At 37.5% G+C, this 27,895-nt stretch overlaps 1 long non-coding RNA gene across 2 annotated transcripts; it reads right to left on the bottom strand.

Annotated features, from left to right (window-relative positions):
* Positions 1-4,648: 4,648 nt before the first annotated feature.
* Positions 4,649-24,710, bottom strand: LOC114070229. Of its 2 annotated transcripts, none has more exons than XR_003573896.1 (3): positions 24,536-24,710; positions 9,189-9,334; positions 4,649-4,667 (listed from the first exon to the last, which is right to left on the bottom strand). It is a non-coding gene; the product is annotated as an uncharacterized LOC114070229 (long non-coding RNA). The 2 variants fall into 2 exon arrangements; XR_003573895.1 differs by lacking the exon at positions 4,649-4,667 and adding an exon at positions 8,125-8,143.
* Positions 24,711-27,895: the final 3,185 nt, after the last annotated feature.

The following is a 27,895-nucleotide window of genomic DNA, read 5'->3' as shown; positions in this document are numbered from 1 at the left end:
TTTGGTGTATTTAAATTCCAATTTTCTTTTGCCTGTGTCCTCCCAGCTATTCTCATGCCTATTCTAGTTATCACATAAGATCATAATAAACTTTAGTAAAAAGAAAGTTCAGACTCCAATTCATACACAGGCCCCGGTAGGTGACAGAATGCTGTGGCACAACTCCCTAAGCCATCATTCCTCGCTGAGTGTAAATACATTATACTACATGGTGGTTACAGCCCATTACTACAAGAACTGGTAGGTAAGGAAACACGAAGGAAGCAAAGATTAAAAGGAGATTTAACAGAAACTCTATTTGCTCGCTCTCTTTTTTTGAGAAAACAAACATTTTAAAGTGTTGTACCATTAAAAAGGAGGAATCTCTACTGCTGTGTTTTTTCCCAGCTGTTAGGATTTTACAACCAGTGTCAACAGTCACACAAGTGCAAACCAGAATAAAGACAACTAAGCAAAGCACAGGGTTTATTTCCCTCCGTTCCCAAGTATGTGGGTACACAGTAAATGACAGAGTGAAATGAAACAGAAGTCTCATTCTTCAAGTGTTCAGGTTTATAACCTGGGTTTCTTGGTATATGGTCTAACAGAGGTGGGGGAGGCCCAAGAATACACTACACGGAAAAATAGTTTGTTGGTCACAGTTCATAGTCCAGCTGGCTTCCTTAGCAATTTTTAGGATTGAGTGTGTGAGTCAGGTACTCCCCAAAACTTAAGTCAACAGTGTGGGAGCGATCATCCCACTACAGCGGAGAAATCATGCCAGCCTATTGTTCAAATCCGAACCTACAATCCATCTGTCTCCCTCCCTCGCCCTGCAGAGTCTCGGATGCAGCCAGACCATGACAGACAGTAGATCTCCTCTCACCAAGCACTAGGGCTAAAAAATAACTGTGCCCAGTTACTGTGGGACACAGACACACACACAAAGGCTCAGCAGTAGAGCTACAAACGACCACATGACCCATTTTTCAAATGTAGTGTTTACCACTTGTGTAAGAAAGTTAAAGGCTTATGTTGCAATCTGACTCAACAAACAGCCTTCAATGGAGACAAATAGTTCAGAGAGACCAGTATTTTTCTTTAATACGAGGTTTTTTGTAGGAGACTGATTCAAACCTGTTGGGGTTTGTAGTGTCCAAAAGTTATTAGCCCAAAGCTGACTGCAAGTCTGTATGGAACTGTGCTCTGATCTCAAAGTTGCCTCTCCTGCTCAGGGTCATGGATCATTCGAAAGCCAACCAGGGAAGCATCCGACACAGCAAGCCAGAAGACAGTTAATTTCTATGGCTTTTGGGTCTATATTTTTTCCAGATTTAAGATGAAATGGCTTACAATCAGCCACTCTGGCTTTATATTCTCCTATGCCTAAGGTGCTTGGACACACTAACATATTTTCCAGCTTGAACTTGCATCTGAATCCCAATTTTCCAGTAAGTGGTTTGAGAAGGATTTATATTGCTTCTTGTGCCTTTACATATAACCATATTTGCAATATTGTCTTCCTGTTATGAAGTAATTTAACAGCTGTACTTTGACAATTTCTCCTACTAAACAAAATGAGAATTCTGTAATGATGAGAAGCAAAATAGAAAGACAAAAAAAAAAATTGTAAGTGCATGCGATAAGCGATTCAGCTGTGGAAAATAAACTTTCATCTGCTATAGCTACTACTCTAATGCACAAATCTTTTAAAATTTCATGTTTGTGATTACTTTACCACGAAATAAATAAGAAGTTTACAACTATAAATTGCACTCTCATTAAAAAGAGGTGAATCACCAACTCACGAGTACAAATAACAGACCAAAATGAGATGCACATGGATACAAAACTGAGCTTCCTTGAAGTAATTTGTGATCGCATTGTCCCCAAATGAACGTACACACAAAAATTCTGGATAACACAACAACCATGCCTTTTGCATGCAATGGTGGTTTAATTGAATAGCTACACTTTTAAAGTAGTTTAACAGCTTTTTCATATTTCCACTTACTAGTTTTCTCCATTTCCTCATCTTAGGTTTAAAGAAAATAACCATTCAAGGTACTGATTTGCTATAGAAGTAGAAGTATTGCTTTTTTATTTCTTCAATTATTCTTTCCAACTTATTTTCACTGAAAGCTCAACATAAATGTAACTTCAATCAGTGCTTATCAGCTGGTCAGCTACCACCTTCATCAAAAATTCTTTTGTGCTGTATTGTCCTACATTATCAGAATAACATGGCTTTCACAATTAATTTATTACCTAGTATGATGCCTAATATCAGAAACATGTACACACCTAAATAAACAAATACTTCTGGTAAAAGTATGAAATATGAAAATTTAATATTGTCATCAGAATTTTCACATCTGAGCATATCTTGGCTTTGTATGAATACTAATATCCTATCACAATAAATACTTACGGATCTTAAAATATGTTTGGATACACTTAAAAACAGGAGCAAATTAAAGCTGAGCATTACACATCAAATCAATCTGCTGACAAGCAAACTGACACGAATAAAGTCACATTGTCTTAAAACCAAATTGGAATCCCCCTTGAGTTCTAAGTTCAAGACATTGAAACACAATGAAAATATGTATTCATTAAAAAAAAAAAAAGTGATTTTAGTTATTTTCTTTAAAAATACCAGAGAAATATTTCTTAATAAGCAAAAACAGATATTTTAACATTATAAATATTAAACACTCTAAGAATACTTAATTCTACTACTGTATGATGCTTAAAATCCCTTCCTTTTTACCCTTACTGCAGATCCTATATCATTACTTCCAAAAAAACACATTTACACACACTCAGGGGGAAGAGGAAAAAGAAAAAAAGATACCATCTTGGTACACTAAAGAAATGGAATTGGATGTATTTTACTAATTTCTACTCTATCATCTGACAATACTGCCATTAGGATTTTACAGAAGGAAACTGCAGATAAGGTTCCCAGAAAAAGGAAAGCCTAACCATAACTGCATATGGAAAGTATCACTCCAAACAACTTCATGAGTTCTATTTAGTAAAAAGAGTAAGCCAGCTCATATGAAAAGTGTAATAATAAGACTAAATTGTTTTTATTTAATAAGGAAGTGTACCTTCTCTTTCCAGCATCCATTCAAAAAATGATTCCTCCAAATTTTGGCCAAAGCAGAACATCCCAGTGGTGTGACCTGCAAGTGTCTGAACTGCAGATGCCCTGTGTGCACACTAAGCCTGCACTCCATCAGCTGTGCTCATCCCGTGGGAACTTCATTTCCCAGGCTTCACCCTCCACTTCTTACTAAGGGAGTGGAACAGTAATAGGAGTACTAGGAAAAAAAACCCAAACTAAAACAACCCTCCTAAAACAACATTCAGCTTGGTAGAAGTAATGTTACAGAAAAAAACAAACAAACAAACAAACAAAAAACCATCCTGAAATGCCTAACGCCTGCCTCTCCCCAGTAAGTTCCAAAAACAAACAAACAAAAAGAAACTTTTAAAATTTAGGTAGTTGTATGCTAAGTATAAATATATTATAATGAAATTAATGGACCTGAAAGTGTTCAGCACCTTTGAAACCTGTCACCTACTTGTATGTCTTTCCATGACCTTGTAAATCAAATGCAAGGCAGGAAGGCTTATAAATTTGGCAACTACTTTGGGCAAGCCCAAATTTATATTTCAAGACACCTAAAGACAACTAATCCTATGGTAAGAGCTTACAGACTATCAAAAACTGCACTATGAAACACTAGGCTCAAGTCTAGACACAAACTTAAATGTACCTTTGTGCTCTGTGTGTTTGGTGAAAACCAGCCATGTTTTAGCTTTTGGTGCTGACTCAATACTCTCTAAAAACACTCAATTCATGTAGAACAAAAAAAGCGACACATTTGGTAAAGTGATTAGTTCAGACTCCAGGAGCAGACAAAAGACAGAGTGAAGAGTCCGGAGACTGAAGTATAAAATTACAGATAAGTACCAAATACACTCAGCAATTTCTTAGCAGAAAACGTCACAAGGATTTTAAACAGATGACATTTGCAGTAGTTTAGACTGACAGAACAGATGTACTAAAACCCATTAAAAAAGCCGAAATCTGAAAGACTTGTCACGGTTTGTTAGGGACACGATTTGCACATCTGCAAAATGAGCTCAACAATGTCTCTTCTCTGAGAAACAAATGTGCATTTTGAGAAGGAAAATGAAACACATTTATTTACACTGTAAAAAAGTGAGGGATTTGTTACAGTCTATTCATAATTACCTGCATTTTGAAACTGAGTAGAAAAAGGTATATAAAAATAGTAAATGGTTGTTTAAAAATTGTTCCATTCATTGCCTTCAAATTCTAGTTTCAGTAAGAGTCACATTAATGTGATAAAGACAATACTACTGCCACAAGGCCTGGGACAGCTTCAAAACAGCAGATTGTCTGGAATAGCTGCAAATTTGAAGATGATTCATTTAGTTGTTTATCTTTCCATGTGGATTTAGCAATATTCAGGAGCTTACTATATGGACCATCTTTCAGAAGAAAATTATTTAGAGTTACAAGTTACATGCAAATCTTGCTGTAAAAACTGACTAACACGAGTGGGAGGAGACAGCAGCAGGGTCCACTTTGCTCCCAGCCACGCAACTCTACCCTGAAGCAGTCTGAGTAACACCCAAGCAGATGCAGCCTGGCTGCCACTGCAACAAAAGAGACAAAGTCAGGGCAGATAACAAGAAGCACAAGACAGTACTCCTGAGTCCCTCCAAACCCTTAAAAACAGAATTAAGAGTGGCCTAGGAAAGCGCTGAACCTACGTTTGCTGGCCTAACTCCTTGTAAAGCAACAGGGAAGAAGGGAGCCTCACTGAAGCCAGCTGTCCCAAGAGGACTATACAACACCTTCTCTCAATCTGGACAGTATCTCTAGTTTCTTCAGACATTGGGCAGTTGTCTGTAACTGCTGTAGGCAACTAGGATTTGAGTTTACACTTGAGTGATTAATTTCCTTCCAAGCCCATGATTTATTTTCCACTGCACACATTTACTACTTTTGGTCCTTTACTGCCTTTTTCCAACTGCCTTTAATAATGTATCTACATATGCTGAAAAATCAAGACATGATTACAACTAAATGGATGCTAGGAGAGGTTTACTAGCAGGTCTTATTTTAATGGAGGAGCGAGAACTAGTGAAAAAAAGAATAGAACTTTCCGCCTGGCAGAGCTGTGGCTTCCCCTCTGGCAGCCCAAGTTTGCTGGCTTTCCAATGATATTGGAAAGCTCAGATGTTTCCAGCCTGAATTATGAGATGGTCTCAAGTGAGCAGCAGCAGCCACCCACAATTAATATTATGCTTCTCTCTCGGAACACAAACAAAAGCAAACTGGGAGGCAAACCCAGCTTTTCCTCAGCATTACGCTATTTTCCAAAACAAAAAGATACAGTGTCTCAGTCTAGCTCTAAATTCCCTACTTTCTTATTCATCTAAATTTTGGTTTTACAATTCTCTTATCAAGCAGCAGTAATAAGAAAGAAGAATATAAACTTTGATGAACATCATAATCTCTTCATAAACTATAAGGGTAAGAGAATATAGTCTGGACAACAAAAGCAAACAAGACATTTGGAAAACACATTACCAGTCTAAGGATTTTTTAATGGGTATATGTTCACATCACTGATTATTCAAGCAATTACAGAACATGACATTCAGATCTCAGGTTTCTTTAACTAAAATATATTCCAATTGGTTGCTTTTATCAGCAAAAGTAGATTTCAGGGGATTAAGTTTCAAAACTTTGAGATAATTAAAGCTGTCTTGCTCTTTTTGCAACTACAAACATCACCTTTCAGAAATATAATCTATGCTGAATCTTGAAAGTTGAGATCACTTGAAAAACAACTCACATTTTGATATAATGACACCGCAATTAAAAGACTTTCTGATATAAGACTAAATTGGTCTCTGGATTAAATTCACCTAGTAGTAATTTCTAAAGATCCTGTATTTATTTGCAAACACATTGAACTAATATCTCATCCAGGAATCAGTCTTGGAAATACTCCCTCCAGACTGCTGTATAAATCCCCAGAGTGGGGCACTAGTCCTTAGTCCCTACAGACTATGTATACCCTATAAATTAATCAATGCAATTATCAACTTTATGCTGTTGCTCTCTGGACTAGTTTACAATTATATCCTCAGTAAATATAGATGCACATTATATCTGTAAATCAGCTACTGACATATCAACCGCTCAATGGTATTTTCTTGAATACTTGCATTTACTTAAATTTAAGTGGGGAAAAAAGTCCAAAATATCACAGAAGGAATTTATAAAAAAAAAGTATAAAACAAGCCTTCCGTACGTCAATTTTTCACAGTCCAATGGATTTGCCTCTCTTGCTTTATATTCTATGAATTTTGCTAATTGATCTTCATAATAAACCAAAATGTTGTCACCTAGCTGGGGAGAGTGGCTTTGAAATACGAAGTGTTGCACACCAAAAGACAGTTCTAGTATGCCAATGCTAATTTTCAAGTTCATTTCCCTGGTTCGTGCCTGAAGAGAGTCCTCAAAGAGAGGAGAACAGTGACATTTCTAACCTCACAGTCCCAGAGGGTCAAGAATGCTCCATTCTTTTACAAAGTGAGATTCAATACAAAGAGTACTCTATCTAGAGCACTCTTGGAGAACTCTAACTTCTCTGTAGGGCATACAGTGCTCAGCAGGATATAAATGAATCCCCACTCTGAGAGGATGATACGTCTGCAGTCACTCACAGCTCTATAGAGGAAGGAAGGGTATTTGCTGCTTCTTGGAGAAGAAAGCCCCCCAGTGTTTTGTTGGCCCAGTTGAGACAAATATTCAGAAGACAGTTGATCTATCTTTGAGATTCCAAAAGTAAAATTACGACATGGTTCGTTCTTTTTTCCTTTTTCTTTCCATTTTTACTTGTTATACTTCATTTTTATGGGCTTAGATGATCGAAGGCAAGTAATTAAACACTTAACTGATAACCATATAGTTCCTTGCTGCCTGGTATTACTTCTTCAGCAGGTCAGGCTATATAATTATTGGTTTAATAGAGTTTTTGATAAAGTCACTATCACAGCAGACATCACATTTCAGAGAGAAAGGTGACACTTGGAATCTACTGATAGGCCCCCCTACATTTTTTGTAGGAAGCCTCTAGATGACTTTATGGCCCCAGCATTAGACAAAGGAGATAGAGGGAGTTCTACTTCATTTCATTTTTCTTTTTTTTGATAAATGGAAGATAGAAATAATATCTTTTGGCTATTAAAGTAGTTAAAACACATACTTAATTTTAGCTCTTCTGGCTCTAGGCTCTGGAGTTCTCTGCAGCAATGCTGAGTTCTGGCAAACTTTGTGCTGAAATCTTTATAGGAATATTTACATGGGAATGTAATAGCTGGCTGCTGCCCTAGGACTAAAGCCTACAAATGAAAACTTTATGCTTTTAAGTGCAAAGAAAAAAAAAATTATTTTACAGATAAGCACTTGTTCAAATATCCAAAACATTTTCTCTGCCTTGCATAGCTTCTTTCTACTGCTGCCATATGGTACCAAGAATTTTCCATCTCAATATCTGGAGACTATTTTCTAACAGGAACTCCTAGATAATTTGGTAGTTTCTTAATAAGCAGGATAAATAAAGTTTATTATTATTTAAAATTAAGAGATCAAACCAATTATTTCTTCCTTGCTAAGTTCACTACAAAAAAGCCCATGGAAAAATACGCATGACATAGATTACTATCTATTCAGTGACCAGCTGTTTTAAATTTGGATATTAAGTAATTCACTCTTTTCTATGTGCAAGAGCTGAATGATTTAATAAATTCCCATATGCCCCAACATGTGCCAGCTATACTAGGTTATCGAAAATCCAGCTGCTGTTATGATAATAGCTGCCAATGCTAAAACTAGGCAGGAGAATAATGAATCAGCTTCAAGTCAACTCAGACATAAACCAACACAGTTCCACTTAAGATACACGGGGATGCAATATATCTCTTAATTCACACCTAGTGCCAAGAATCCATGGGCATTGTTTATGGTGGAAAGTTAAGGCAAATCAAGCTGTATGAAGACAAGCAGCTCCGTTTCCATCAGCTGTCCTAGATGTACAGGACGGTGCTGTAAATTACACATGCAGTTTGCAAAACAGATTCTATTGTGTCACAGTTTGCTTCTCTTTCTTACATATCGCATTACATGACATATTGCATGACGTGTTTTACATAGCTAGGCTTCTGGATTTTCCAAAAATAATAATAATATAAAATGGTTATGGAAAATGTTATGAAAATTTGGTTTATGTACAAGTATTTTAACGCAATCTAAGAGTCAAACACCGCTGTCCTTAAGTCACTGAACAAGCATACAAACAAAGGAAGCAAAAAGAGATAAAGTAGCCAAACAAGGTGACAGAACTAATTCTATCTCCACACACATATTTTTTTGCCAATCAATGCAAATATGTCACCATTAACTTTTTAAAAACTAAGAAAAAGCTTCCTTGGATATTAAATTATTACTTGTAGTTACAAAAGCTTTGCAGGTGGATGTAACTTTCAACTTCAGGTCAGCATATGTAAATACATTAATGATACATTTTATTTCTCACAATTAGCTCTGTTGTTAAGGGAAATAATTTTGAACTTATCCTACAATTAATCAGTCCCATAAGCAAGACTGGAGTATTATTATACTGAAGTAAATTTACCTAAGATATAGGACATGAAATACTTATTAAAACAAACAAACACAAAACCAACCCATTTACATTTGCTGGAACTGGAACATCTCCAGTACACAAAGTATACAATGCTCAAAAGCCACATTAAAGACAACTTCAATAACTTCAACTTCAAGAGATCTATATATAGTATTTTCAGTATAAAAAAAATATTTAGGAATGTATTATTTGAAAAAGATTAGGAATATATTGACAAATTAAAAGCACGTCATGCAGAGATTTAAGATGCTTATAAAACCTCAAGTAACGGGGCAAACCACATCAAGGGGCTTAGAGAAAACTCAAAGACTTTGAAAGCTTAAAGAACCTCGTTCTTTCTCATACCTTAATTATGAAGTTGCAAATAACTGTGTTTTCAGCCACATGTCCTTGACACTGCAACAAACGCAACACTGTTATTTTGTCAAATATTAGGAGACTTACTTTTCTTTAAGGAAATCCACTACTTGTTTGAAGTCTGCCACGCAGTATTCTCTCTTCATATCCATGAGCACACTGTCAGAGGCTGACTGGACTGGTATGTGCAGAAAAGCATACACCCTGGGATGATTGAGAATCTTCGCCATTTCCTAAGAGTGAAGAAGAAGCTTTAAAGCATTAGGAAAACAATACACAAAACTCCTTGAAATTATATGGAGTAAGTATTAGCAGTAACGCTTCTGAAACCCAAACAATGCTGAATTGCAGTAGCCGGGTTTGGAACAGTAGGGACAGGTGAAAACATTTGAAAGCAATTTTGGCTTAAAAGAAAATAAGAAGAAAGAGATGAGATTGAATTTCCTTTGAGATAGGGATCCCATTCCCTTTGTAGCACGGATTATGCAATTAAAAGAAAATTTTAAAGGCAAACTATTGTGAAAATTAGACAGTAGCTGTTTTCAGACTCAGAAGATGGTAAGGGTTAGTTGCTTTCCTGTCAGAGTGAAATAACTTCTTAGATACCAATATGAGAATGTCTCTAATTGGAGTATCCTTAGAGTTGGCCATTTAGTAATTAAGGTACACCTCATCATTTGCAAAGCTGCTCCACTACTCGTTTGAAATGTTACCCCTGTTATTTCAGAGAAGACTCCAGTAATTAAAAGTGCTTGGCTATAAAATAAATAGAATTAATCAGGGGCAGCTTAAAAGCAGAGTGACAGCTTGAAAAGAGACACAGGATGCTATACATTTTGTACAAATGTAAAAGGTCAAAAAGGAAAGAAAAAAAAAAGTAAAGGTAATAGCAAAATGCAAACAAACCTCCAAATCAAAGCCAAACCAAATCCCCAGCTGAGGCTCGGCAGGGTTAAGGAACATGAGACGTAGAACAGAATATGGAGGCTGCATTTCTTTAATTCTTATTATTTACAAAATTAAGGACATACAGTCAACCAAGAAAGTTCAACTATTTTTAAAAGTTGAGACAAACCAGCATCTAGACTCTGTGCAATATGGTACGATACAGCCTTTAGTCTTTATCCTGCAAGAAATAAGTGAACTTGGATAAAGAACCACGTTACATGCACAACAAGGTTTTCACTTCAGGTTTTCACTTCAGGTTTTCCCTTTCTCCCTGTGCTGTGACCATATAGGAAAAGGCCCAGGACTGGGCACTGCACTGCCTGCTCTTCTGCCCTGTGAATTCTGCACACTCCAGTCAGGTTCCCTCAGACCATTTCTCCTCTTTGCTTTGATGGCATAGATATTCCGTCTGACAACACACACTGCTCCCAGATTTAGTTATTAGATGCAACTCTTTACAAATTCTTTCCAGATCATTAATCAGCAATATTAGTTGTGCCTCTAGATCTTCTCTCTCTGTTTGTACAAGGTCGGCCTGGATTGTTCATCCTCATGTCTGCTAACTTCCACGAACTCACCTTTTAAAAAGCACTGATTTTTAGACCAAGATTTAAAAACGCTCTCTCAACACTCCCCTTTCCTCTGACAAACACGTGTACAAAACCCAAACTCTATCAAATCACTTCTGAAAGCAGCTTTGAAAGTTTCTGTCTAAGATCCTATCACATAAATGTCTAAGAGCGGTGGTTACATTGTTCAGTGGAACAGCTATTCTATCTCAGGCATGTAAGCTCCACATTACAGTAACAGCTATACTGATAATGGATGGCACACAATTTGATGCACACAAAGCCTGAGTGCAGTGAACTTGGCTCTCACTGGAAGCTGGAGGCAGCTGGTTTCATGAAAAAAAAAGAGAAAAGAAAAGGCTCCCACGCATCCATACAAATTTTATATGCCCACCTCAAACGGAACAACTTGTCTATGCCCTTAATGATTTCAGATGTCCAGCTAGAATGTATTTTCAAAAGTGAAATGGCATAGAACAAGTTCTGTAAAATAAAGCAACAGAATTCAGAAAACTTTTCTCTTTTTTTTAAGCTTTAGAAAATCCTGTAAACTTAATTTGTATGAAGCATCCTAGTAGTTATCTGATTTTTTTGCTTATCAGTTATAAAATACATTTCTAAAATGTGAGAAATGGCAAAAAAGGGCTGAAACCTGAGCTAGGGACCACAAGCCTAGTATAATGGTTATCTCTTAGTTACAAGTACTTAATTCAATCCTCAAAAACACAGTTATAAGAAACTAATAAAAGTCAAGTTTCATAACATGTTTCTGAATCTGCCAAGTTCTTAAAAATAACTCATCCTACAACACAGAAAACAAACTTAATTCTTTGCTACTCCTCTCAAATTTTGCATCTTCTGAATAGCAGCCTCTTCAATACTTGACTATTTTGTAAACTTTTTTTAAAGTAATAAATGATTTATTAGAATTTCTACATCCAAAAGTGTTACTTTATTCCAGCTTTTGTAAGACCAAAAATCATTTGATAGAAAATTCACCAAATTCTAAAATCTCAAAAGTGTTTTCCTTTCAAGAGGATTAAAAAAATGCCCCCACCAAACCCCAAACCCACTACTTGCTGATCTTACAGTAACATGCGGAATACTTCTGGTCTCACATTTGATCTCCTTCAGGGGGATGTGGCCAAGAGGGAGTTTAAAACTACACTTCCTCTACAAGGAACTAAAACCATGGTGTTCAGCAGCCATAGCTAAATAAGACTAATCAGAACTGCTTCTTCTAGTTGTCCCCCATGCAAAAAAACCCCACGTTTTCTGCGGTCACTGTTGTCGATAACTTTCAAGACTAAGAACACAACTGTTGTCATTTAAAGTAATTTCCCTTGGTTCTGTACTAATGGGACACAAAATGCCTGGCATTAATTAACTGAACTTTTCAACTGTCACTACAGGTCCCTGTACGCAGTGACAGTCACAAATGTAAGCTCAAAAACATTACTGACTATTCCACTGCATCATTTTGGTTTAAAAAGATGCCCGTCAGTCGCCCAATATCAAAAAACTCGCATTCTTCAGAAAGTAAATTGCTGGTCACGTGTATCAGAAATGCACATACAACACACACGTTATGTATCTGGGAACCCTAATACAATCTAGCTGCTTGTACTTCCAACCAAGAATATTCTGTGAACTGGGAAAGAGATGTAGGAGATGGTGTTGCAGGGGTATCTCATTCCACCCACAGCACTGAAAGGTTTCAGGTATGTTCTGGACACTCAAATCTCTTTCTAGAGATGAGGAGGTTGCAAACGACTCCACTGTGAACTCCTTTCTTTGCTTACTTTCTGTATCTAAAGCTACAGCTAAAATATGCTGCATGTGCTTTGAATCAAAGGTCCTACTGACTAACTGATCTCCAAGGAGGTACTCGAGGATCATAACAATAAACTTTGTGAATTTTAGCAGAACACAAATTATTAACACAAACCAAACACAAGACAAAAATACCTCATGACTCACTGTTTCTTTTGTCATTCAATTTTAAGTACCATTGGTGGTCTTAAATTTACCTTTTATAATCAGAAACTCAGAGTGAGGCATTCAGAAGGAAAAAAAGAATAATAAGCTAAACAGAAAACTTTGCATGACTACATGACAAATCTGGATAAATCAATCTTTCAAACTTTGCAGTGTTCAGATATAAATATCACATTCTAACCTGAAGCTTTAAGGCAAGTTTGTTCCAGTCTTACCTACACTGAAGATCTTTACCATACAGGTTTGATTAAATTGCAGCTGTTATGCTCTGAACAGTCATACTTAGCCAATGCTGTCCATACCACAGATTGCACACAGAATACTAGATTTCATCACTTAATAAAACTATTAGTTAATATCCCAAAAAGTATTTGAAGGACATCATGGGCTAATGCATAATTGTACTTCACAGTATCTCAACATTCTAAGCTTAACATCTGTTTCCTGGGTTTTTTTATAAATATATATATTCTTTCTTTACAAAGTGCTTTGCATTACTAGATATAATTACATACTTCAGTTAGAGGAAAAAATGCAATATAGAATTTTATTCCCATCTGGAAACAATAAATGAAAAACTGTTTTAAAGTAGATGACTGTGAAAGAAAATTTCTGTCTTTCATCATGACTGAAATGGCTTATTGCCTTTTCTCCTTATTCCCAGGAATACGATAACATGTCTATGAAAGAAGGGACGCAGTACACAAAAATGACAGTTCGTGTAGGAATGAAAAGGTCAAAGGGCAGTACAATTTGTTTAAACCTGATTCTACAAAACACAGGAGTCATCTACATTTGGAATCTAACAGTGAATGTGAAACATCCTTTAGGATACTGATCACATAGGAAATGATTTTTTTCCCAGTTTTTAGCAGCTGGAGTATATCAGAACACAAGGCACGTTACCAGAAAGATTTCTCTCTACTCAGTATATTTTATCCTAGCAATTACAATACACAAATTTAACCACCTAACCAGAAATTCACTTCTCCTGTTTGTAATGACACCACGTGCAACCACAGAGAACCACAGAGACAATAAACATCAGTTTCTGTGCATCTTTATGCCAGTACCAGCAAGCTGTTCAGTCAGTGATTCTACCCCCTAACCTACAGCAGGCAAAAATCCAGTATTTGAATTCTGCCTCTTGTTTGAGTCATGACAATATGAATAACTTGCTTCCTAGCAAAAGGATTTTGTCCTCTGCCAGCACTGAAGTCCAAAGAAACACTCGTCCATATGGAAACATGACAAAATGGCACTCCCTCAAAACTTCATCCCCTTGTGGCAGATGTTAGTTTGGGATATGTCACGAGGGGTGTCTGCTGACTGTTTTCTTTCAGAAGCCGAGTGGTGCCACCACCAGCACAGTCTGGATGAAAATCAAGTGGTTGTGGCCCATTTTGTAAACTCCTCTGCTGCAGCGCAGCTCACGAACAGATGTGATGTTGTGATGCAGGCACGGGAACGATGACACAGTGTGATCGAGTCTGGAAAGCTCATAACACAGTTCTCTTCAAACTAACGAACAGGGAACTCTCCCCCTACTCCCCTCCCTTCCCCCCCATCCCTGTGAGTAATGGGGCTGTAAAAACTTAAGAACGTGTGGGATGTATAACCACAAATGTCCCCAAGGACAGGGGCTGGAAGGCAACGCCTCTCCCTCATCTGTGGGAGATGAAACAGCGGAGATGTAATGGAGCTGCACGATGGGTAAGCTTAGTGGCAACCCCTACCTCGTGTAATATGACATGACATACTCAGGTCTTTATCCCATCATTAGGATAAAGGCAAGTCACACTGGAGCAGTTAGAAGCCCACGCAGTTCTAACCAATGTAATTTGAAACTCAAAATCAAATCTTCGGGTTGCCAGATGGAGGGCAAAAATCTGTTCTGTCATAGGGGAAAAATGCCTTCTACATTACCAAACAGAAAACTGGTATTAGCTCAGGCCACCCTTAGAAATGGATATAAACCAGACTGCAAGCTGTGATTTGCTGATAGGAAAACTAGCCATGAGAGCCATATGCTCAGCCCTAGCTGTTCCCAGCTGTTCTCCTAGGTGCAGGATCTCTCTACTGCTTCCAACCTCAGAAAACAAACAACCACAGTTAGCTAAGCAATTTTTTTCTCCCTCATAGCTACATATTAAGCCTCATCTCTTAAAAAAATAAACCAAGCCATACAAAAAAAAACCCCAAAAAACAAAACAACTAATATGCTTTCAAAAGCTTGCCATGTCTTCCTTTATCAAAAATGAGGACAGGCTAACTCAAGTTCTTGCATAAAAAGTGATATTCAGATAGTATCACAATACAATAACTGTATTTCACACTCCAAAGGATCACTTGAGGTTTGTTGCATCTCTTCTTGTGAGTCAGTGCACAAACAAGGAAACACACAGCACCTGAATTTTAAACACAAACCCATCAAGAACTCTCCTACTTTGTTAAAAGGTACACACCTTTCTCTCCAAGATTATACATGGTATAACCAAGAATAAAAAGAGACTCTTTGCAGAGTATTCTTTTTTTTTTTTTTTGGGCATTTATCTGATAAAAATGATAACTCCCAGTACAGATGTATTAAATGTGGGTTGTTGAAATTCTTCACAACAATCAAGTTGGTATCCCTATCACAACATACTTCCAATATTAAAGCATGACTGACTTTACATCGGGTAAAACGTTAAGCATCAGCATCTGCATTGGTTAGACTGCTCATTACTCGCTACTCTGTAGTGAGCCCCGAGCCCAAGTACATCTGAGTCTCTGCATCACCAGAACACAGCTGGTTCAGTGACACATTCAGCATTAATACCACGCTGATTTCCGCAAGGTATTGCACACCTTCAGTTCCCACGGGATCTGATGGAAGTTGTGTGGCTGGAAACATGCAGTAAAATGGTTCAGTGCTTTCAAAGATGAGGATTGTTATGGTTGCTGCTGCACCCATCATTACAATCCTAAAGAGATCTTTGTGAAGCTTCAGAGTGCCGTTTGTCCAGTTTCAATAAATTGATTCACTTTAAGATAAAATGTACATTTAATTAATGGCTGGAGTGATGGTTTAAAGACTTAAAGCCAGCCAACCAAATACTAATTCCTTGTGAAATGATTAATTTTGATGTGCAAGAAAATACACACTTTTTCATTTTCTCTGTGGTGCTCTCTAATTTCTCATCATTAAGAACTCCTCAAATTAAATATTTTTTCCAGAAGTAAATTAATACTCCTCTTTGCAGTACATATTAGAAACGTATATTGTGAAGTTCCCTAAAAAGGTGATTTATTGCAACAACACACTGCTACTTTAAATAACTCTCTGTCTCAATCATACTTTATGCTAATAAAACCTTGAAAATTAATTAAAGCATAGAGAGGCACACACAATAGGCGAGTAGGACTGTCACACCACCTTTTTGTCTTCAGAAAGCTGGATGAGTGGAATGCACTGCTAGTTTCATCCATGCCATGCATTTGTTCACCACCTCAAAAATGAGAATCCCACAGGATAGAAAAGAATTGATGGTTCCTGCTCAGAAGGAAGTCATAGAATGAATGGCACACCCCTCCAGAGTTCAGCTGTACCCAGACAGAGCAGTGCCAGGAAGCCTCTCTATTGTTTCTCTCTATTTCAAAAAAGCAAGTAGAATACCTAATATAGCATCTGCTTTAGCAGTTTCCAGTGCAAGAAAAATAGTGGAAGGTTTTATTTAAAACTTAAACCTTCAGGCAAGTACTACCACTTTCTTTTATGAGCTGACCTAAATTTCAGAGTAAAACAGAATAAAAATATTCCAAACCATAATGACAAGATTGATTATCACAGAATTTACATTATTCAGTAGCCCTTGCACATTTAACACAACTAACTAAACCAAATGAATTCAAAGACTGGCTAGAAGAAATTTTATCTCTTTTCCTCAATTAATGGTATAGAATGGTACAGAAACCCAAAACTAATACTATTGTGCAGATTTATTAAAGTTTCTAGAACATATTATCTCATTTTTAAAGAATAATCACCTACAAAACGAAGAACCTTTTTTTAAACAAATGCCAAAGCCTAACGAAGCAAGCAGTCTTGCTGAAGATTATGTAGATGATGTTGCAAAGCACAGCAAATGTGACAGCTCATCTATCAAAGAAAACAAAGGGGTTTAAGCATCTAAACTAAACAGAAGCTTTTGGAACAGCATGGAGAGGAGTTGGTAGAACTTCACTTATTATAATATAAATAACTAGGAAAGTGAAATCTTATTTGTTTAACAATGAAGGCAGAAATATAAAAAGAAGATGGCACAGTTTGTTATGCAAGCTATATATTTGACAATGGCTTCTACCTCAATGCCTTGAAGCACATGGCAACTAATAAAATTCCCGCTTTATTTAGCACAAATGCAGTGTCCCACACGTGCGCTACCTATTCTGGGAACATATTGCACAATTAATGGTGATTTTCATTTTCTGCTAGCCATTTACCAAAGCTCCAGCTCCAAAGGACTAGGATGAGACAGTATTATAAATAATTGACAGACAACCTGACACTCAGCACAAGATTGAGTGTGGATCTGTCTGCATTTAAATTCTGCTCTTCATTCTTATGCTATCTAACGAGCAAGAGAAACGTTCATGTGAGCAAATCATAATTAAGGTACAGTTAATATGCACACCTTTAACTGGTCAAGCAGTGTGCTACCTCGTGTTAACTCCTTTTTGCAACACCAATTTTTATTCACAGATTATTAAATACAGTGGAGCACTAGACGCATGCATAAAATATTCTGCCTTGATGGAAAACTGAATTTTGCATAAATAAAACCAGTTCTTTCTCTGTGTGTCTCAAAGCATGTTTTCTACTAGTGTTTATAAAGAGCAGGAGCTTCGTTCCCAGTAACACAAATCTTCCTTCCACACTGCCTGGAAGGAAACCTTTATTGTTCATCAAAGTTCTCAATACAATAACATTGTTAAGGTTTTTGAGAGCACCCAAGATCCACAAATGCGACACAAAACCTTCAGGAAGAGTAAAATGGGTTCTTATTTTGACATTTATTAAGCCAAATCACATTCTACCAGCTGGAAATGAACATGTCACCAAGCATTTACAGACGCTAGGATCTGCTGAGTCTGAGATCTTAAAACGCTAGATTAGAGGAAGTGGTGTGACAAAATCTGTCCCAAAGCACAGCAAAGTTTCATCCATTTCCTAACCCCATAATATAAAAAAAAATACATTCACTCTGGGGTGAGCTCATGTTCCCATGACACCATGGCTTAAGGAGTAATTGCAAGGAAATGTGTTATATTTGAAAACCCCAAAGAACACTTCCAGGGGAAGAACAGGAGAGAGAGACTATTTTAGTACTAAAAAAATAAAAAGCAGGAACACACAGAGTAAGCAAAGATGCACACACAGCTTACATAGGACGAACAAGCACTTAACATAATACCAAAGAAAACAGTAAACATCCCTTCATTCCTCTCCCCCATACACATTTTTTTTTCTTAGAAGCCCAGATGCAACTGCCCCGTCCTCCTCCCTTTAGTATCTGAGATTCCTTTCAATTATACTGCTAGCCAAACAAACGCAGTTTGCACAGAGACAACTCCGTAATTACGGCAAGGTAAAGTTGCATGGTCCACCGACTACAAAACGCTACAAAACTCACAGTAATAAGAAGTCAAGGCCTTAACTATTCATTTATTTAAATGTATGCCGCAGTTTTCATTTTTTCTGGTCAAATCAACAGATTTTAATTGGCACTTTCAAAAGCAGCAGTCTATGAAAATGACAAAAAATAATGCTAGAAACAAAACAAATACATACCCTAAAGGCCTTTTAATTCTTGAATAATGCTGCCCTTTTATTTACCATTGAGGAATGTGTGCATATTATTCCCTTTTTAAACGCAGTTCAAATCAGCTTACACTCTAGATTATTCAAAACTCGCTTATGCACAATGCTCAAAAATGCTTGGTGCACTCAGAGGAAAAAAAAAGAACAATACAGAAAAAAAGGAAAAGTGAATTAGTTATTTCATACATTTCTATGTGCTGTGTCAGGGCACGTTTCAGGGAGCCATCTGTAGGGTATCAGCTTCGATGAGGGTAAGGAACATAAACACTGAGCTGACATGAAAAATCAAAGCAAAAGAGCAAAGAAATACTACTGCAACTCGTGGTACACTTGGCACACCTCACGCATTTAAAGACACTGCTGCCATCCAGACTCCATCTCAATGGCTGGTGTACCACTCAAATGTCCTGAATTAATAACGGAGATAAAGCCCACAGATGGCATATAGTATGGTTTGAGACAGACTCATTTTGACAGGTGACAAAGACGACTACTCATCTAGTCATGTGAAATTAAGCACTTACGGGAATGGCAGGTGTGAACTGCCTCCTTTATACAGATTTGGAAGCATCCCATCACTCACAGAAAGTGCTGCACTAAAATCCCAGACAACTCTGCAAGTAGAGTTAAGACTGCACTGCAAGAGAGGTAAGCTAAGCCTGAGATGTGAGTCCCTGACTTTTCAGAGTCTGGATGATCTATATTCCCTTGCGATTTGGACAGCGCCCCGGTCACTTAAAAATAAAAATTAAGTTAAAACCTATGGAAAAGTGAAATATAGCCAAGGCAAAAATTAGTATCTAACACTATGCCCCAAACATTAATTCATTTCAAGCTGCTATACATTTGGCCTTATTTTTTACTTTTCACGCTAACTCCCCTTCATCGTTTATCTCCTGCCACTGTTTTAATGGACTTTTCCCAACCCTCCCTCTCCCTCAGTCACTGCAAGTGGATGTTGAACACCATCTCACTGGAGCACTCGCAAATAGCTTCATAATACGATTGCAGAAAAAACGCCTGGAGGTTACTTCTAAAGCAGGGTGTATTCCTTATGTACTTCTGGTACATGTTGATACTATAGGATGATAAAACCTTTGCCATCTGGCAGTGTGTGTAATTAGAGCAGTGGCTCTGTGCAAAGACATATGGGCAAGAGTACACAAGGTAACCAAACCACATACACATGCATTCCTTTTAGGTTTTGCTAAGGCAGTAAAGTGGACTCTAGCAGTAACCTTCTCCTTCACCTTTAACATCATCTCAGATTTAGGGGAAAAAAAAAAATCTGAGCTAAATGACTTTTCCCTGACCATAGTTCATGTCTGTTTACTAAAATTTCCTGCCGTGTAGATTAAATTCCAAGTTTTCCTCGATGCCGTGTTGCACGAACATATTAAGAGGGGACTGACACTGGACCTACCTCCCACTGCACATAACTCAAAATCTCAGTTTGAGACCAAACTTCAAATAAGCAAGCTACACGTTTTATTATGTATATATTCAAAGAGACTGCTAAGACTGCGAAAGAGCACTTTGGAAAACCGCGATACTACCTCCACTGCTCAGGCAGGTTTTCTCCAAGAAGAAAACTGAAAATGTCCTCTGCAGGCAAACCACAAGCTCCAGCTTTTTTCTCAGCCTTAGTACTACGAGCAAGAGAAGTAAATGCTGAGGTCTCCAGTCCTCCAGTTTCTTTAAACACACCCAGTAACCCTCTCTGCCATATCGACAAACCTCATGCAGGGGAAGTCCTACCAGGATCGGCTGCGTTCACGTTCATTGCCCGCTGAAAGCAGCAGTGAAATTTTAAAGTGCAATTTCCCATTCTTTCTTTACGGACGTTTGTTTGTTCAGTCTGCAGGGTGACCTCGTAGTGGGCAAACTAAATTCACATCCGAGGAAATCAGCAGCCGTACTCCAGGTTCACGGTGAGTGTACTCCCTTGGTGGGAACACAGGGATTCAAACCAGTGGTCTGTCTTTGAAACAGCTTTGGATCACAGGTAGTGGGAAAGTTTTACTAACAGAATTGGACTGATTTTGAAGTAAAGACTCCAAAATGCAGGTAATCCTAAATATAATGGTTTCACTATTAAATTCTGTGATTTCCTGATCTGCTTTTGCTGCTTCATACTGCTCACTAAAGTAAGCGCAGACATCATTTGCAACTGAAGAAAACAGCAGATAAAATACTTAGTATTTTTACACTCTGAATAGTTGTGATAAAGGCTCCTTTTGTAATGACTCAGCTCAGTATGCAGCATATCAAAAAGTGTTTAATATTTTGCACGACTGTAAAAGACTGCATGGTTCCAAATATTTCTTTCTCTACAGATAAAAAGGCCCAACCGAATGCAGAATTTAAAGTTTGAAAACATAAGGTCGCTTCTCATCCCAAGACTGGTCATGCTCAACATGGCACTGTTACCACCATATTTACTGAATAAAAAACTAAATTGTCAGACCATACAACACAAGCATACAGAGGATTTTCACGAGATTAACAGCATCCCCCGAAATGACAAACATCTTCAAGTACAGAATGACATTTACCTGACAGCAGTACCTGAAGGCACTGGCTATGCTCAGTATTTTAAATCATATGAAAAATTAAACTGACTCCCTACCTGTAACAAACATGAGCTTGAATAACCACTGGCCCAGGCCCCCAGATCTACCAGGCATTCAAGTATGAGAGCCTTCATGTTCGTTGTAAGTGCTCACAGCTCCCTCCTTTGCTCCCTCCTCTGCTCTAGTCCCACCATTCCTGAGCCAAGGAAAGTTTTCTTCCTCCTCCTCTCCTTGTGCTGGCCTCCAGCATCAGTGGAACAGCAGAGCTGCTGGCTGGCACTTCCTAGTGGATACTAAGAAACTAATTCCTGGACACAGGCAGGTAAAACACTCTTGAGATGAGTGGTATTTTCTGTTCCTTTTATTTTTATTTCCATGGGACCTGAGAGTGCTGGCACTACATTAATGAGTCAAAAGACTCATGAGGCCAAAACCCAGCCCCAGTGAGCGTTCAGTGCAAAGGAAACACTGCTGACAGTTTAAACAGATCTCTGGTCATAATCCCACCCACCGCACATTTCCGAGCAGACAGTATCTCAGAATATGTTTACAAAATTATTTTTAAAGAAAAAATAGGAACCTGTAATTGCTTTTTGGCACTTGCGAATAAATTTTAGCCAGCAAGCAGTTTATCAAAAAGTGGACTAAGTATCTTTTAATGAAGGAGAAAGCTATTCCACCTACATACAGAAAACACATGTAGCATGAAAATGTTATATTTTTTTTAGTCAGTGGATACAATCCATTTTCCTGAAAACCAGCAAGACTAATTAATATGTAACTGAAGTACCTCATGTCTTAAAAAAATCTACCTGAGTAACACAAACAACATAAACTGGGCATATTTTAAGGGACTGAGGTGTGGAACAAGGGGATAAAACAGGACTTAAGATCCCTCTCTCCTGTGTATGACTCCACACACTGCTAGAACAGTCTGTGCAACTTACACTTCAACTGTATATAGAGTGATAAATTTTTTAATTTTTAGTCCTCTGTTCAATCAAATTATCCATGAGTGCAATGTTTTCCTCATTCACTGAGAACATTAGCATCGTTGCAACGTTGTCCAGGGAATTCTTTGCTTCTGCTGCATCTGTACCATCAACAACTCACCACACTAATCCACGCACCCCTGTTCTTTTTATTTCCAATCTCCTCACCTTCTGAAAGCTGAAAGGTGCAGACACTCCAGCAAAGAGTAAAATAAACCTTGTGTCCAAGGACACAATCAAGCTGGTGACCTGACGTTTTGAATGATCAGTGATTAAAATACACAAAAATTAGAAGGAAAACAAATTTTTGTAAAAAAAAACGTTTAAACCCCTCAAATTTAGGTAGCTAACCAGTTCTAATGATAGAAGAGTCCACGCATTGCTACAGATCAGTATTGAAAAAAATATACATAGCATCATCTCTGGACACTCATATTTTTAAAACATTTAACTTAAAACCGAGTGTTACTGGAGAAAACAAATGCATGTAAATAAACTTTTTTACTAGTTTTGGAGGTTACAAGAATAAAGACAGACATAAAACTGGCCAAACCTTCTATCTGCAGGTAAGCTCCAATAAATATGGGAAACATGTAAATGAATCAAAATAATTGCTTCTAGACTGACTCTCCAGGGAATCTCTGTCCAGATCTTAAAATTAATTTATACTTTTACATGACTAATGTTGCTCTATCCTACATATGTTAATTTCTAAAGTGAAGAAAACACTTGCCTAGCAGTTGCATATGTACAGTTGTATGCAAATTGTACTGATGAAAATTTCTGATTTTTAAAAACGATACATGATTGGATTAACTTTGTCCTTTTCTTTGTATATAAAAAGTGACACAAGATTAGTACATTTTCCGATGTAAAAATTTTTTCTCAGAAAGCCAAACAACATCCTAATTAGCAAGATGATCTCTAACAAAATAAATTATTAAAATGCAGCACCTTTTAAAACAATTAATGAAAGCGGTTTGCAGTAAATAACCCAACTTCATATCTTTCTCAGGAGATAACAGATCTACATCTGGATTTTATCCTCATCAAGTGACACAAAGGTTAATCACTTTCTCAATTAATTTTGTTGTTTTTTTTTTTTTTTTGTAACAAATTACAGTTTTACCCTTTCCTCAACAACAGTTTTACCCTTTCCTGAAAGTTAAAAGCACATTCCCCATAAAAAGTTTATTTTCTTTAGTGAAAATATATACAGAAGACTGCTAACACTGCCCAGTGATCCTTCAAAGACAAGTCTGGTGAGCTTGGAAGAAGAGATAAGATAAAAATGCAGAAGGTAAAAATTTTTTTACCAATTTAGTTTGTCAAATCATCAAAACTACGCCATCAAATTTCAAGTTCAGAAATTGTACACTTTGTTGCTTCTAATCTCATTGAACTACTTTGTTATATTTTTTTTTTAAACTAAGTTCTATACTTACATTTCTATTTCTTATCATTACCTCTACAGACTCCAAAAATAACACGTGAAACACAGAAAAAGGAATAAATAATCCTTAAAAAAAAAAATCATACAAACTGGAAATTGTATGGAACACTGAAGGTGACAAGCAACAACAAATGTTGTCATTATACCATAAGGCTGGTGCAAACATACAGCATGTTCTCTGCAGCAACATTCAAAATACTGTCCTTGACACCTTAAGGAAACACAAGCGCAACTATAAACGCTGTAATATCTCTGGGAAAGCAGTATCAACACCAGCTATTTATCTGGGTATTGCTGATGCACATGGTGACAAAATTTACCCTAAACTACATCCTTCCCTGCTTTTTTCTCCACTGTAAAACTGGGTTCATTCTGTGAACAGTTCCTAGGAATTCCAGTAAATTCATTTGGTGACAGAATCCAACAAAACCAACCCAACTCTGAGAAGAAACTCTCACTTCCTCCTCTGTATGAACAGGATACTCTTTCAAATTCACTCTGTTGTACATTTTGTTGCTTCTAATCTCATTGAACTACTTCTTTACAATTTTTTTAAACACAATTATATACTTAGATTTCTATTTCTTAAGTCTACAGACTAAAAATAACATGTGAAACAGGATAATGAATACATCATTGAGTGAGACCAGCATGCAGTGTTTCTGGAAATATTTGCCTGAGTTGTAGCAGGAAGACAAATTCAGTCCCAGAGTCCATCACCTCCTAATGACATTTCCTTTAGTTATTGGAAACGCTAGTCATACGCACAAGCAAACATCACTACAAATAAGGTCCTAGAGGTCAGAGATCTCCGTAATATTATAATTACAAAATCATTTGAGTATCTTATTATCTCACTAACTTGTTGTGCCAGGCAAATGGCTTAACACTCTCAGTCTAATTCTATAAATTTATGTGAAGTCTGTAATTTTTTCAAGCTACCACTTAAAATGAAACGCACTGCACACAAGGTTCCATGCTGACTCACTCAACAAACGTCTATGCCAAGCACATAAATGATTCTCTTTTCTTCCTTACCTCCAGATGCTCTAAAATATAGGGAGGGTTTGTCATGCCAAGCCTCAGCATAGCTCCCTCAGGAATAACTTCAACCAGCTTCCACAGAAGCGTGGGGAGGTCTGTGCCAATGTCTCTGCCATAAGCCCCTGTGTCTTCACTGGTCAGCCATATCTCACAAACACCCTCTGCGAATAAAAGAAAGAGATAATTAACAAATCTGTTTTAGAGCTGTTTATTTTATCATACAGCTGCTCACTCTTTTAAATGCAGTATTTCACAAGGCTATTATGCAGACAGACTGGATATTCAATTGCGAGGGGGAGGGAAGGAGAGGGAAGGCTTATCCCATGGGTAGCAGTGGGTTATTAAGTTCATTTTATGAGCACAAGAGTGCTACAACAACGCTGTAAATTATCATTGCTGTGGAGTGATTAACATTCACAGCCAATGACTAATTCTGTGCTGCCTCTACAGCAAGTCAGTCAAGTTTAGTACTCTGTTCTATTTTTTGAGCTTAATTCATTAAACACCACAAGCGACATTACCCAAGAAGAGTTTGCATTAATGGTTATTACTAGCAGTTAGATTATTAACTGGTAAGCTTCCAATAAGCAAAAGCAGCTCTAAAGCAATGTGATTTAACGTTCCTCCTGGAATAAATATTAAAAACTTGTATTCTTTAAATTACACAATTAGAAATGCAATATCAAGGTTGTATTGAAAAGGTTAGTGACCACTGAGTGATAGTACAGGAAAACCTGCTTCCTGGCAGTTAATGCTTTTTTTTTTTCTCCATCAGTCAGAGCCTCAGGAAGCAGTATATTTGATTTATATTGTAAATAGCAACCTTGAACACTGATATTTGGTAATAATATCCTCCCACTCAAAGAGGGGAAAGATTGTACCACCCTTTAATAATAGTTGAAAGCAATAAGGTTTCACGCAGCCAATTCTGCTGGTCTGCCCTGCATTCATCCTTTTGGCAATGCAACCCCTGACCCCATTCCTTACCATCCCACAGCAGGAAATAAACCACCAAAAACCAGGATGTCTGGGAGGAATACACCTGTGATTCCTAGCCAGATAAGGTAACTCAGTGAAGAGTTCAATTCCTAAACCCACTGATAAACCGGTAAAGGAAACATCTAAACACTAGAAGGTGCCTAATTCATCAAAGAACTCTTTAGACCAGCAGAGAATGTATTATAAAATGTAAAAGTTTATGCTACATATAAATACTTAAGATGAGGAAAACATAAACGTGTACACAGACTTTAATTGCATAAAACACAATAAACCTAGAAAACCAGATGTTTCACAAAATGCAAGCTCAAGACTGCTGCTCTCAAACTCACACTGTAACTAATAAAGGCAGAGAGCAAGCTATGCTGATCATCAAAGTTAATTCTGTTTGTACAGAAAGGTTTTCAAGGTCACTTATTATTTAGAACTAAAAAACTCATCGCTTCTTAAGCTGTGCTTCACAAATGAGTCAGTAAGAGAGACGTGTAATTCTGATGCTGTAAGAAGTCTGGTATAAAGCATTAATGAAGTACTAACTTCTCTTTGGTTGTCCAGTTGCAACTTCGTAGCCCCGCTCAAACTGCGCTCCCCATGCAGAATCTACTTGCAGTACACGCACAGTGGATTCTACTGCACATTCTGTAGGGTTTGCTGCCTGCCCTACATTTTCCTCAAATATGGAAAAATGGGGGTGGGGAGAGGAAGGTGACTTGTATATGCTACATGTTAAAAAGAAGTCTAAAGGATCCAAGTGATTGCAAAGGTCCTGTTTTATTTGGTTTGGTTTTGAGTCTCCAGTCTGCACTGCAAAACTGTTATTTATTTGCTGAGTTTCTACTGTAACCCAGTAATTTTCATTTGCAAGCTTTCAACCATAGGAGTTGCATGTTTTTGGGGTTTGTTTCCCCCCCCCCCCCTCCATGAAAATGGCTAATGGAATACTGCCTCACAGTTACCAGATGAACACTGAGGAAAAAAGAATAAATCATTGGCCCAGGAATGGAAATAACATTCCTGTGGAAAACAACAGCGAGCTTTTAAAGCTGCATAGGTGGGGACCATTAGCCCCCTGGTGGGCTGAAACTTCAAATTAAATCACAAGAAGAGGAAGCAGCTGTAATAGTAAATCAGCAACAACAGGAATAACTGTCTCATCTGCTCTTCGATCAGGGTGTTGAACAACAAGCAATGGGAATAATTCATGCTGAGAGAGCCGAGGACGTAGTCCTAATATGGGGAGGGGGGAGGCAGGGAAGGGAAAGGACACCTGTATTTTAGGAGAATGTTCATGTCCCAGTTTCAGGCTGACAAATACTGAAAGGAGCTGTGAGTGATAAGTTTTTACAAGCACGGTAAAAACCAACTCAGTGAATAACGGTGTGTGACAGAGGTTTTGTGTCAACTGTTTTTAGGCTGTTTTTCTAGTCCTTCGTATCCTCAGTTTAGGAGTCTAAACTTACAGCAGGTAAGAGGAGAAAATAACATACACTTCTCAAACAGTATTAATGAAGTCAGCCAATAATTCCAATAATTTCTACTTTTACTTCACCCTGTTGCCCTCCAAACTTCAGCCCTAGGCAGAATTCTTTCCTTTCTTTTGCAGCGAACCTCACTTGATCATTCCCCATTCTGTTACTGGATAATTTTGGTGCTAACAAAGGCAAGCTGATTTCGTAAACAAGAAAATTGATCCAAACGGCAGAGTTCAGATGTGCAAGCTCAGAGCATTTGTTACAGTATTAAGGCCAATTATCATTACAGCCAAGTAATTGCAAGTCTGCCTTTGGTCACAGCTCGTAGTTTATTTCTCACCTTGCCATCACTACCCAGCACAAAGGAGAAACCTCAATAGTTGGCTTCTGATCTCTGCTCAGCTGTAATCAGAGGGGACCGAGAATGAAAAATGCTGGAAAAATAATAGGTTCCAAGCAAATGAAAGAAGTTCTGAGCCTATTTCTTCTCTAATGTCTCAATTTAAAGAATATTCATTGCAGATTTTCTGGCATGGGTTTTAACTTCATTTTTTGGGGGGCAAACGATCCTTGTCATAGAGAAGATAAATCCTACAGTTATCACTTTCATGAGATATGTGCATATCTGTTTCAGAGACCACTTGAAATAATTTGTTTCTTTAATAAAAAACTTCTAGCCTTTTTATTCTGGTTTATCTTCACATCACTGTTGTAAACACTCTTTTCAGTGGTACCAGACATCCCTTAAACTGAAGTGAAATCTACTTTATCTGAAAAATTAATTTACTTCGATCTACAAAAACACCTGAAGATGTTAAAATATTGGACACTTATCCCAGCGAAATTCTCCTATTTGTAAGCCTGCTGTACCTTTGTACAAATT

The sequence above is a fragment of the Empidonax traillii genome, unplaced genomic scaffold (genome assembly GCF_003031625.1).
Source record: "Empidonax traillii isolate 1590-97213 ecotype Southwest subspecies unplaced genomic scaffold, ASM303162v1 scaffold1482:size103541, whole genome shotgun sequence".
Lineage (NCBI taxonomy): Eukaryota > Metazoa > Chordata > Aves > Passeriformes > Tyrannidae > Empidonax > Empidonax traillii.
Note: the sequence above shows the minus strand (reverse complement) of the source record. Positions and strands in the feature narration are given on the sequence as shown.